Genomic DNA, 13,293 nt, shown 5'->3' with positions numbered 1-13,293 from the left:
GAATCTACGTTAAAAATTTTTTTAAAATATACCGTCATTGATTTCAGAGAGAGGGATAGAAGCATCAATGATGAGAGTCGTCATTGATCGGCTGCCTCCTGCACACCCCCACTGGGGATCGAGCCTGCAACCCGGGCGTGTGCCCTGACCAGGAATCAAACCGGGGTCTCCTGGGTCCTAGTTCGATACTCAACTGCTGAGCCACGCCCGACCGGGCTATGTTAAATTTTGTCAAAAACTTCCTCGGCATCAATTGATATGATCATGTATTTTTCTCTTTTAAGACGATTTAAATGATGTCTTGGTTTCCTACTTAGTTTTCTATAAACAGCATATAGTTGTGTCATCCAATCTAACACTTTTTATCCAATCTAACAATCTCTGCTATTTAATTGGAGTATTTAGATCATTTAGATTTAATGTAATTATTACTATTCCTTGGTATAAGCCTCTCATCTTGCTATTTGCTTTTTATTAGCCCATTAGTTCTATGTTCATTTTGTCTCATTTTTCTATCTTCTTTGGGATTAATTGAAGATTTTTGATAATTCCTTTTTAAAAATCTCTATTAGTTGTGCATTAGCTGTTTCTCTTTATTTTATTTTTAGTGGTTGTTTTAGACTTTAAAATATACACCTTTAAATAATCTTTACCCTTTTACATATAGTTTATAACAGGAGTCAGTAAACTTTTTTTAAATAAAGAGTCAAAGAGTAGATATTTTAAGCTTCATGGGCCATGCAGTCTCTGTCACAACTACTCAATTCTTCTGTTGTAGCAAAAGCTACCACAGCCTACATATAAATGAATGAGCATGACGGTGTTTCAATAACTGAAATTTGAATTTCACATAATTTTCACATGGCACAAAATGTTATTCATATATTTATTTTATTTTATTTATGGATTTCAGAGAGAGGAAGGGAGAGGGAGAGAGAGATAGAAACATCAATAATGAGAATCACTGATCTGCTGCCTCCTGCATGCCCCCTGCTGGGGATCGAGCTCAGACTGGGAATCGATCGAGATCTCCTGTATCATAGGCCGATGCTCAACCGCTGAGCCAGCCAGCTGGGCACTGATATAAAAACTTTGTAACAGAACAGAAAGTCCTTACTTAATGACATTGATAGGTTCTGCAACTTTCAGGGAAATGATGTATGACAAAACCAGTTTTACTCTAGGCTAATTGATATAAATAAGAGTTAAGTCCCTAAGGCATCTCATCAACATTATAATAAAACTATGTTGGACAAAACAATGTTATTCAAGGACCTGCTGTATGCATTTATTTCCTGTCCCTTATCTTTCATGATATTCTTGTCACATATTTTACTTCCATATACACTATAAACCCAGAATACATTGACTTTATATATATATATATTTTTTTTTGATCGATTTCAGAGAGAGGAAGAGAGAGAGAGAGAAACATCAATGATGAGAGAGTCATTGATCGGCTGCCTCCTGCACGTCCCTGACTGGGGATCGAGCCCACAACCCGGGCATGTGCCCTGACCTGGAATCGAACCTCAATCTCCTGGATCCTAGGTCAGGCTACACTGATATTTTTGTTGCTACAAATATTCAATTAACTTTTTAAAAGATTTTTAAATGAGGAAAAAATTATATTTACCTACATATCTATCATTTTTAGTGCTCTTCATTCCTCTCTGTAGATTAAAATTTCCATCTGGTGTTATTTTCCTTCTGCCTGAGAATTTCCTTTATATTTTATTCGTAGTGCATTTCAACTGACAATGCATTCTTTCAGCTTGATTGTCCAAAATGCCTTTTCTTCATCTTCATGTTTGAAAGATATTTCACTTGCTACAGAATTCTAGGATGCAGGTTTTCCCTCTGTTTTAAATACGTCACCTCCTTGTCTCCTGGCTTGCACATTTTTGATGAGAAGACTGCTCAGATTCTTACCTTTGCTCTCTTTATGCCTTTTTCTCTGTCTGCTCTTGAGATTTTCTCTTTGTCACAGGTTTTCAGAAATTTGATTATAATATACCTTGATGTAGTTTAAAACATTTTTTCTACTTGGGTTCATTGGATTTTTGAATCTGGGGGTTTGTACTTTTTAGCAAATTTGGGAACATTTTAGCCATAAATTATTTTAATCACTTTGTTCTCACCTGCTGTTCCCTCTGTATGAGACTCTAGCTACCTGTATATTAGGCTGCTTGGCACGTTCCACATATCGCTGAAGCTCTATTCCTTTTTCCCAGTATTTTTTTATCTGTGCTTTATTTTATATAATTTATATTTCTGATCTTCAAGTTCATTGATTCTTGTATATGAAGTCTCTAATCTGCTATTAATCCCGTCCAATGTATATTTTATTTCAGATACTGTATTTTCATAGTTAGGAGTTCCATTCAGGTCCTTTTAATTATCCATGTTTTCTCACATTATGCTCATGTTTTTCTCTACCTTCCTGAACCTATGAAGCATATCAATAATAGCTCTTTTAACGTTTTTGTTTGCTAATTTTGTTTTATCAGTTTTTCTATTGGCTGACTTATCTCCTGATGATGGGTCATAGTTTTCTAACTCATCTTATACATGTAAAGTTTTATTAAGTGCTGGGCATTGTAAATTTTATATGTTCGAGCTGGATTTTGCTTTTTTCCTTGATGTTGTGCTGGAACTTTATTCTGGTGCACAGGGAACTGACTTGTAATCAGCCGGAGCCTTTCACCTGTGTTTAAGCTTCTTTCAAGGTCCACAGCAGCCTGTAGGCTGGAATCGATTCAGCTTCAGCGCTGGGGTGACACCCCCCGGGGCGTTCTACTCAGTGTCCCATGTGTGATTAGGTCTCTCAAGTCTGGCTGGTGGGAGCACAAGTTTCAAGTTCTGTGCAAACTTCAGAAGTTATTCTGCCTACTCCTTTTCTGGTGACCCTCTCCCTGGCTTTGGGCCATTTCCTCTCACATTGTAGATCAATAGCCAGTCAGACGCGAGGTGCATCTCTGCAGATCTCCAGGGTCTGTCTCTCTGTGAAGCTCCCGCCTCCGTTACCCTGCCTGCAAACTCAGCGCCTTGGCTCCCCTGAGCTCCAGTCACTTTCTCCTCAATTCACTGAGACCACCAGGTTCTATTTGGATTCTCTCTCCCTTTTCTACAACCTGGAAACTGCCTCTAGATAACGTATTTGTAGGGCACACTGCATTTGTTTCCCTTCTGTCAAGGACCACAGCTGTGCTGCTGTCTAAGATTTGAGAGGCATTGTTTTATGTATATAGTCCAGTTTTCTAGTTGTTTAAAGGTGACAAGGTAGACCTGGTCCCTGTTACTCCATCATGTTGAAGGCAGAAGTGTTTATTGATGAGCAAAGATTTTAAAAAATGTTTAATGAAATCTAATTTATAATTTTTTTCTTTTATGGGTATTGATTTTTGTTTTTTATCCAAGACCTCTTTGCCTACCTTTGGGTCTCAAAAACTTCTCTCCTTACTTTAAAAATCTTTTTATAGTTTTAGCTGCTATAATAAGGTCTATGATCCAATTCTTTTTTTTTCTTTTCTTTGATGTAGTATAAAGTTCAGGAGTCAAGACTCTTTTTTTCCTGGAAAAGATGCCCTATTGTTTCAGCACCATCTGTTGAAAAATGTTCTCCTCTCTATAGAATTACTTTGACATCTCTTTTCAAAATCAATTAACTGTGAGTGCAGGTGTATTTCTAGAATCTCTATGAAAGTTTATTGACCCTTATGTCAATGCAGCACTGTCTTGGTCGCTACAGCTTTATCGTAAGTCTTAAAGTAATCTAGTATAAGTTCCTCAGCTTTGATTTGCTTTTGGGGGATTATCTTGGCCCTTTGAACATCCATATAAATTTCTGAATAAGCCTATAAAATTCTATCAGTAAAGCCTTCTAGAATTATATGGAATATATTAAATCTACAGATTACTTTGGCAAAAATTTCATCTTTTCAAGGTTGAGTCTTCCGGTTCATAAGTGTATCTCGCTCCATTTATTTAGGTCTTTTAAATATCACTTAGCAATATTTTTATAATTTTCAGTGCACAATATTTTGTAACATTCAATGGTGTAACTCTTAGTGCATCTTCTAAAAAAGACTTTCCTAAGTATTTTGTTATTTATAATACTATTGTAAGTGGAATTTTTCATTTTCCAATCATTTGCTGCTTGTATGTAGAACTACAGTTTATGGGTATATATATTGACCATGTGTCCAGCGACCTGCTAAATTCACTTATCTCTAATAAGGTTTTTATCCACATAAACTACCATGTTATCTGTGAAGAATATTGTTTTACTTCCTTTCTAACATGTATGTCTTTTATTTCTGTTTCTTGCCTTGTTGCAATGACTGTGACTTCCAGTGTGACCTGAGTAGAGGCAGTGAAAGCAGACGTCTTGCTGTCATCAAGAAAGCACAGTCTTTCCCCAGTGAAGATGATTTCGCTCTAGGCTCTGTATAATGCCCTTTATCAGGCTGAGAAAGTCTCTTGTTTCCCCTCTTTGTTGAGAGTTTTTATCATGGATAGGCAAAATTTTGTCAAATGCATTTTTTTGCATTTATTGAGATAATCATATGAATTTTCTCCTTGATTCTATGAATAAGGTGGATTATAATAATTGATTTAAAATATGAAATAAACCTCATTAGTCAGCTATATGATACTTTTTATATATTGTTGAATTCAATTTGTGAATATTTTGTTAAAGGTTTTTGTATGTCTGTTTTGAGAGATATTGTTCTATAATTTTTCTTTTCTTGTCTTTGTCATATTTGGGCTCAGAGTTATGTTGGACCTGTGAAAAGAGCTGAGAAATGTTCCTTCTTTCTATATTTTCTGAAAAAGTATGTGTAGTATTGCTATAATTTCTTCTTTAAATGTTTGATAAACTCACCAGTGAAACCATTTGGGCTTGGAATTTCCTTTATAGAGAAGTTTTATATAACAAATTTAATAAACTGGATGGGTATTGGACTATTTTGATTTTCTGTTTCATTTTATGTCTATGTTGGTATGTTGTGTTTTTTCAAATAATTTGTCTACTTCGTCCAGGTGGTACAATTTATTGCAATAAATTTGCTCGTAACTGTCCCTTATTACCCATTTGGCGTTCTGTGGAACAGCAAACGCACGACTGAGGGTGCAGTGCCCTCACCCCAGCCACTGGCGACTGAGGTTTTCCTTTCCTTTCCTTGATCAGTCTCACGCGAGGTTTATCAATGTTATTAATGTTTTCCAGAAAAAACGTTTGGTTTTATGAGTTTTACCTATCATTTATTTTCTATTTCATTGATTCTGCCCTTTATTATTTCCTTCCTTCTACTTATATTCATTTTAATTTCTTTCTCTATTTCTAGTTTTTGAAGGTGAAAACTTAGATGATTGATTTTAAGACATTCTTCTTGGCTAATAGAAGCATTCAAACTGTAAAGTTTCCTCTGAGCACTACATCCACAAATTTGAATATATTGTATTTTATTATTATTTAGTTCAAAATACTTTTAAATTTCCCTTTTAGTGTTTTCTTAGAACCACAAGCTGTATTATTTAATTTTAAAATATTTGGAAATTTTCTATGTATCATAGATTTTGAAATTAATTCCATTTTGGTCGGAAAACATACTCTATAATATTTCAATTTTATGAAATTTATTCAGATGTTTTCTCCGTAGCATATTTTCCATCTTAGTGAAAGTCCCATGTGTACTGGGGACAATTGCTGTGTGTGCTATTCAATTAAATAAGTGTCAGTCCAATCAAGGGAGTCTGTAGGGTCGCTCAGACCCTCTTTCCTGACTGAATGTTCATCTAATTACTGAGAGAAGAGGGGTAAAGTCTGCAACAGTAACTGTGAATTTGGTTGCTTTTCTCTTTTGTTCTGTAAGTTTTGCTCCATGTACTTTGAAGCTGTTATTAGATTTAGTGCAGGTTATAATAATTATTTTTAATTATTAAATTTTTGTACAGATTTATAATTTTTATGCTTTCTTCATGTATTGATCCCTTTATTATTATGAAATAAACCTTTTTTTTGGTAATAGTCCTTGTTTTATTTTTTTTAAGTTTCTTTATTGTTGAAAATATTACAGATGTCCCCTTTTTACCCCCATTGATCCCTCCACCCCGCATCCATCCCACCCCCAGGCCTTCCCCAGAGCAGTGTCTGTGTCCATGGGTTATGCTTATAAACATATAACTTCTTTGATTAATCTCTCCCCACCCACTCCCCCCTCCCCGCCTTCCCTCTGAGATCTCTCAGTCTCAGTCCCATGGTTCCATGTCTCTGGATTCATTTTGTTCATCAGTTTATTTTGTTTATTACATTCTACATATAAGTGAGATCATGTGATACTTGTCTTTCTCTGCCTGGATTATTTCAATTAGCATAATACTTTCTAGTTCCCTCCATGCCGTCCCAAAGGATAAAAGATTCTTCTTCTTTACAGCTGCCTAGCATTCCATGGTGTGAATGTCTCACAGCTTTTTATCCACTCATCTACTGATGGGCACCTGGGCTGTTTCCAGATCTTAGCTATTGTATATTGTGCTGCTATGAACATAGGGGTGCATACATTCTTTCTGATTAGTGTTTTGGATTTCTTAGGATATACTCCTAGAAGTGGGATCACTGGGTCAAATGGCAGGTCAATTTTTAATCTTTTGAGAAAACTCCACACTGTTTTCCACAGTGGCTGCACCAGTTTGCATTCCCACCAGCGGTGCACCAGGTTCCCCTTTCTCCACACCCTCGCCAGCACATGTCATTCGTTGATTTGTTGATGGAGCCATTCTGACAGGTGTGAGGTGACACCTCATTGTGGTTTTAATTTGCATCTCTGATGATTAGCGATGTTGAGCATTTTCTCATGTGTCTCTTGGCCATCTGTATGTCCTCTTCAGGTCTATTCAGGTCGTTTGCCCATTTTTTATTTATTTTTTAAAAATATATCTTTATTGATTTCATAGAGAGGAAAGGAGAGGGAGGGAGAGAGAGAGATAGAAACATCAATGATGAGAGAGTCATTGATCTGCTGCCTAGCCCACAACCTGGGCATGTGCCCTGACCGGGAATCGAACCCCAATCGCCCAGATCTTAGATTGACGCTCAACCGCTGAGCCACGCCCAGCCGGGCCCCTTGCCCATTTTTTAATTGGATTGTTTGCCTTCCTTTTGTTGAGTTGTATGCATTCCTTATATATTTTGGATATTAACCCTTTATCAGATGTATCCTTGGCAAATATGTTGTCCCATACAGTGGGTTCTCTTTTCATTTTGTTGATGGTTTCTTTGCTGTGCAGAAGCTTTTTATTTTGATGCAGTCCCATTTGTTTTATTTTCTCCTGTTTCTCTTGCCCTAGGAGATGTATCAGCAAACATATTGCTATGAGAGATGTCTGAGATTTTGCTGCCTATGTTTTCCTCTAGGATTTTTATGGTTTTACGTCTTACATTTAAGTCTTTTATCCATTTTGAATTTACTTTTGTGTATGATGTAAGTTGGTGGTCTAGTTTCTTTTCTTTTTTTTTTTTTTGCATGAACCTGTCCAGTTTTCCCAACACCATTTATTGAAGCAACTGTCTTTACTCCATTGGATGCTCTTGACTCCTTTGTCAAATATTAATTGACCATAATGGCGTGGGTCAATTTCTGGGTTCTTTGTTCTGTTCTACTGATCTATATGTCTGTTCTTGTGCCAGTACCAGGCTGTTTTGATGACAGTGGCTTTGTCATATAGCTTGATATCTGATATTGTGACGCCTCCAACTTTGTTCCTCTTTCTCAAGATTGCTGTGGCTATTCGGGGTCTTTTTTGGTTCCATATAAATTTTCGAAGTGTTTGTTCTAGATCTGTGAAATATGCTGTTGGTATTTTAATAGAGATTGTATTGAATTTATACTTAAGGTTATTACTGATAGGTGCTTATTTATTGCCATTTTATTTCTTTATGCCTGTTTCTCTTTCTATTTCTATTTCTTAATACAGCAGTGCCTTTAACATTTCCTGCAATGTTGGTTTGCTGGTGATAAACTCCTTTAGCCTTTTTTGTCTGGGAAGCTCTTTATTTCACATCTATTTTGAATGATAGCCTTGCTGGGTAAAGTATCCTTGGTTTCAGATCCTTGTTTTACCTTGAATACTTCATGCAATTCCATTCTGGCCTGTAGTGTTTCTGATGAGAAGTCAGCTGACAGCCTTATGGGAGCTCCTTTGGAGGTAACAGATTGCTTTTATCGTACTGCCTTTAAGATTCTCTCTTTGTCTTGAATTCTTGGCACTTTAATGTTGATGTGTTGGATGTGGGCCTCTTTGGATTCTTTTTGCTTGGACTCTCTGTGCCTCCTGAACTGGTGGGACTTTTTCCTTGACCAGGTTAGGGAAGATTTCTACTATTATTTCATCAAACAGGTTCTCTAACCCCTGCTTACTTTCGACCTCCTCTGGCCCTCCTATAATATGAATATTGTTACATTTCATGCTGTCCCACAGCTCCCTTAGACTGTTCTCCTGTTTTTTAATTGTTTTTTCTTTTGGGGTCTCTGATTGAGTCATTTTTTTCTACCCTGTCTTCTAATTCTCTGATCCTCTCCTCAGCTTCCTCTAATCTCCTGTTTATTCTTTCCAATGTATTCTTCATTTCTGCTATGTCATTCTTCATTTCCTTCACAGTTTCCATATCTTTTTTCATGCTGTTGAGCATCCTTACAATCAGTATTCTGAGCTCTATATCTGAGAGATATCTTATCTCCATTTCATTTAGCTCTTTTTCTGGAGACTTCTCTTGTTCTTTCATTTGGGGCTTGTTTTTTGATCTCCCATTTTGGCTACTTTTTTGGATTTGTTTCTAAGTATTATGTAGATGTGCTAGGCATCTCAGTTTTTTGGAGGGTCTCTGGAACAGGCCAATGTCAGATGCAGTTTGTGTCTGGCCCTGAGTACCCTGTTTGAGGCTATCAACAACCCTAGGCCTGAGGTCTCCTCCTCTGGGTCTGGGTGCTGTTGGACAGGAACAACATGCACACCAAAGTCTACTTTTCTAAGGCCCGGGCCCAGAAGCAGATCAGGTAAAGACTCAAAGCACCCTGGGGTCTGCTTCTGCCTGCAGACTGATTAATCTGATTCTCTTAATGGGCCTCAGGCTGTAGAAGCTCCACAGGGTGGGGTGGCTGGTTGTTATCAGTCTCTTAATAAGCCTTAGGCTGTAGAAACTCCTCTGGGCCAGGTGAGAGGCTTTCAGCGGGGTGGGGCAATTGCTTCCCCACTCGGGCAAAAGCTGAAAATTGACCACCCAAGAAAGATGTCCTCCACAGTCTGGGGGAATGACTCGGCACAGGAATCCAGACGGGCATCCCCTGATCTCACTCTTCAGAGCCCACAACCCCAGACTCTCCCCACACAGCTCCAGTCCACTCTGCCCCCGTCTGGCAGAGCCCAAGGTGAGTGGCTGCACAAGAAACTTTGTGTGTTGGCTCTTTAAGAGTGTTCCTGCAGTTCCAGCTGCCTCTCCCTGGCAGACAGAACCCCTGCTGCTTTTCACAGCCATATGTTATGTGGGCAACTCTCAGTTCTAGTGCTCTGGGCTGGGAAGCCTAGCTTGGGGGTTTAGATCCCAGAGTCTTCAGTGGGAACCCCCACAGCTGAGATCTCCCTCCAGACCTTCAGCTGCTGCCTGTGGGAGCCCAGCCAGCCCTCTCACACCTCTGTGCTTTCTACCAGTCTCTGTGCAGTCTCCACTTTTTCTCCTTGGTTATGAGGGTGCTCTCCAGCCAGTCTTCAGTTCGTTTTCAGGATGGTTTTTCTATGTTTTAGTTGAAAATCCAGATTGGTCCTGGGAGAGTGTCAGTGTAGCTTCCACTCAGTCCACTGCCATCTTGAATCTCCAATAGTCCTTGTTTTAAAGTCTATTTTGTCCGATGTTAATATAGTCACCCCAGCTCTTTTATGAGCTGTATTTTACTGGTTATTAGTCGGAGGTCTAATGGAAATGAAACCTACTGGAGATCACTATCGATATCAATAATTCTACCTATAGCTGTATCTCTATCTAAAGAGAGAAAGATTGATAAAAAGATTCATTTCAAGCAATTAGTTTATGACATTGCAGGGGCTGGCAAGTCTGAACCTGTAAGTAGGGCAGGCGGGCAGGCGGGAGCTCCCAGGCAGGGCTGCCACGGTGGTCCACGGGTAGAACTTTCCTTCCTTCCTCTGGGAAACCTTGGTTTTGCTTTTAAGACTTTTCAAGAGCAAAATGGGATGAATCCCACCCAGGTTGTGGAGGATAATCTCCTTCACTTAAAGTCAAGTGACTAGATGTTAACAAATCTCCAAAATATCCTCACAGAAACACCTGGGCTAGTGTTTACTAAATAACTGAGAACTAGCCAAATTAACACAAAAAACTAACCATCACAGATGGTATATCTCTTTCCATCTTTCACTTTCAGAGAGCTCCCTTGTTACCCAGAGTGCATCTGTTACTATCAGCACGCCCTGCTTCTTGCCCAGTCAATCTACTTCTTTTAAAGTGTTTAATTAATCAATTTTTATCAAATATGTATCAAACTACATTTGCTGTATCAATACATTTGGGTTCAGGTCTGCCATTTCTTATTTGTTTTCTATTTATTTCATCTGTCTTTTTGTTCACTTGTTCTTCCTCTCCTGGCTTCTTAGGAATGAAGCAAATACTTTTAAATATTTTACTGTGATGCCTCTATCAGCTTTTTGGCTCTATATCTTTGCATTTTTAGGGATTGTTCTAGGTATTATAATATGCATCTTTAACTTACTACAATATACTGAGAGTTAATATTGTACTGCTTAAAATAAAACCTAGGAACCTTGCAACAAGATAGTTTCATTTACATTTACTTTCATACTTTGTACTGCAGTGTTCTAGCTTATGTTTTAAATAATAATATGTCTTTTAAAGAATTTAGAGAAGAAAATACAAAAGGCTATGCTATATGCATAGCCTTTTATATTTACCCATATATTTATCATGTCTGATAATCTTTATTTTTCCTGTAAATCTGAGTTACCATCTGGTGTTGTTTCCTTTCAGTCTAAACAACTTTCTTCAACATTTCTTATAATAAATTCACTTTATTTTTATCTTAAAATTTGTTTTCATTATCGAAGACAGTTTTGCTGAATATGGAATTCTGAGTTGACAGGCGGGTGTTTTTTTCAGCATTTTGACGATACTACTGAATTGTTTCTTGGCCTTCATTGTTTATGAGAAGTTAGCCGTTATTTTATCGTTGTTCCTCTCTGGAAGCTCTGAGTACTGGGGAGGCCAAGAGGGGCACTGCAAACGGATTGCTGAGTTTCATCCTGAATCTTCCGTGTAATAATTATGAGGTCTAATATGAGTCCAGTAATCTCCCCGAACTTCAGTTTCCCATGTGTATAGTCAAATAACAAGTCATAGCATTATGGCATTATTCTGAAGATCAGATAGAAGAGTACATATACTTTGTAAAATGTGAAGTTCATGGAGAGGAGTCTTCATTTTTATCATTGCATGGTGAAAATGGCAGGTGGTAAGCACAGCCACATGGATAAGGTGGTTGTTGCTAGCAACCAGGGCAGAAGGAAACCTCCAGGAGTAACCCTTGGAGTGTTAAACTTGGTAGTAAAACAGCACAGGACAGGTATAAATCCAACCCAAGAGATCATCCATAAATATGAAACTAAAAAAACATCCAAGTTCAGTCTCAGCAACAAGATGTACTCAGATGCAGGACTTGACTGTGATCATAACTAGAAATGAGAAGCACAACTGTTTGATTGATAAACTGTTTGGAGAAAGATTGGTAATTTTAAAAAGTGGGATGGCAGAAAGGCAGAAAAAGAAAAGGCAGGACATTTCCATGTGATCCAACAGTCCCTGGGGGGAGAGCTCCTGTATCTTTTGAGGGCAAACGGACATTTTGGAAACCAGGAAGGTATGTTCTGTTGGAGGATGGGGAGCTCACTGGGCCTCACTAAGGACTTCCTGGTGACACGTCACAATGTTGGACAAACCATTATGTGTTCTGGAAACAAGCTTACTGAGATACCTGAAGACTTTATCAGCATCCCAGAGAAGCGCCACATTTGGCAGACTCTTTACATTCAGTACGGCAGTAGTTAGCATCCTTGGCACAGGCACTGCCCTAAGTCGTGTGCATGTTTGTGTTTCCTCAATACTTGGCTCTGCTAAATATGGTATGAGGATGCCTCACAGCCACCCTGTGAGAACCTTATAGGCTACATTGATATTCCTCCCATAAATTTATCATGAATCACTTCCCTGGAGATAAATTATCTCAGGGTGTACTAATGGAATCAGGCTTCAGGATCTGAAAGCGGTGGACAGACTACAAACTGTAGTAATTTTTTATACATACATGCCACTCTCTTTTGAGGTCCTCGGACACAGGGTTCAGCCATGCATCTAACTAGACTTCTCTACCTTGTTTGTGGGCATAGTGATGGTGGTTATGGTCACAACTTACCAATGATGTGGCCAATTTGAAACAATCTTCAGGAGATGCACCCCAGGGTGGAGGGAGGGGGCCTGTGTGAAGGGAAGGTTCTACATGCCACCAAACAATGGCTTGAGGTGGCCACAGTAAGTGAGGAAGTTCTGGACCAAGGGCTGAACCCCACATACATCTATAATCCTTTGAATGTTACACCTATGTGATCCTGTCCCCATTACCATCCTGGGTTTCTTAGGAGCCTCCTACTCTTCTCCCCACAGTGGCCCTGGCTCATTTCAGTTAATTCTCCATGCAGCTGTCAGAGGATCTTTCTGTCGGAGGACAGCATTTTGACCAGCCATCACCTTCCTCCTTCACATGCTTGCCTAACCTAAATCCCTTCAGTGGCTTTCTATTGCTCTCATGATAAAGACCCACATCCTTAAGATGGTCCAAAGCCCTGCAAAGTCTGGCCTCACTACTGTAGCCTCAGACCTTAGCACACAACAGGTGCTTATTGAATAAATGAAGTCCTTGGGCCACTCAACAGCTCTGAGTGCCCTCCCAGTATCTCCTCAGGTTTTTTGTGTGTTTGTTTGTTTGTTTATCACATATGCAGGTGTTTTGTGGAGGGTTTTAAATATGTTTTTATTAATTTCAGAGAGAGGAAGGGAGAGGGAGAGAGAGATAGAAACATCAGTGATGAGAGAGAGTCATTGATCAGCTGCCTCCTACATGCCCCCCACTGGAGATTAAGCCTGCAACCCAGGCATGTGCTCTGACTGAGAATCAAACCATGACCTCCTGATTCATAGGTTGACACTCAACC

Source organism: Miniopterus natalensis, chromosome 11 (assembly GCF_054644295.1).
Source record: "Miniopterus natalensis isolate mMinNat1 chromosome 11, mMinNat1.hap1, whole genome shotgun sequence".
NCBI classification, from domain to species: domain Eukaryota; kingdom Metazoa; phylum Chordata; class Mammalia; order Chiroptera; family Miniopteridae; genus Miniopterus; species Miniopterus natalensis.
Note: the sequence above shows the minus strand (reverse complement) of the source record.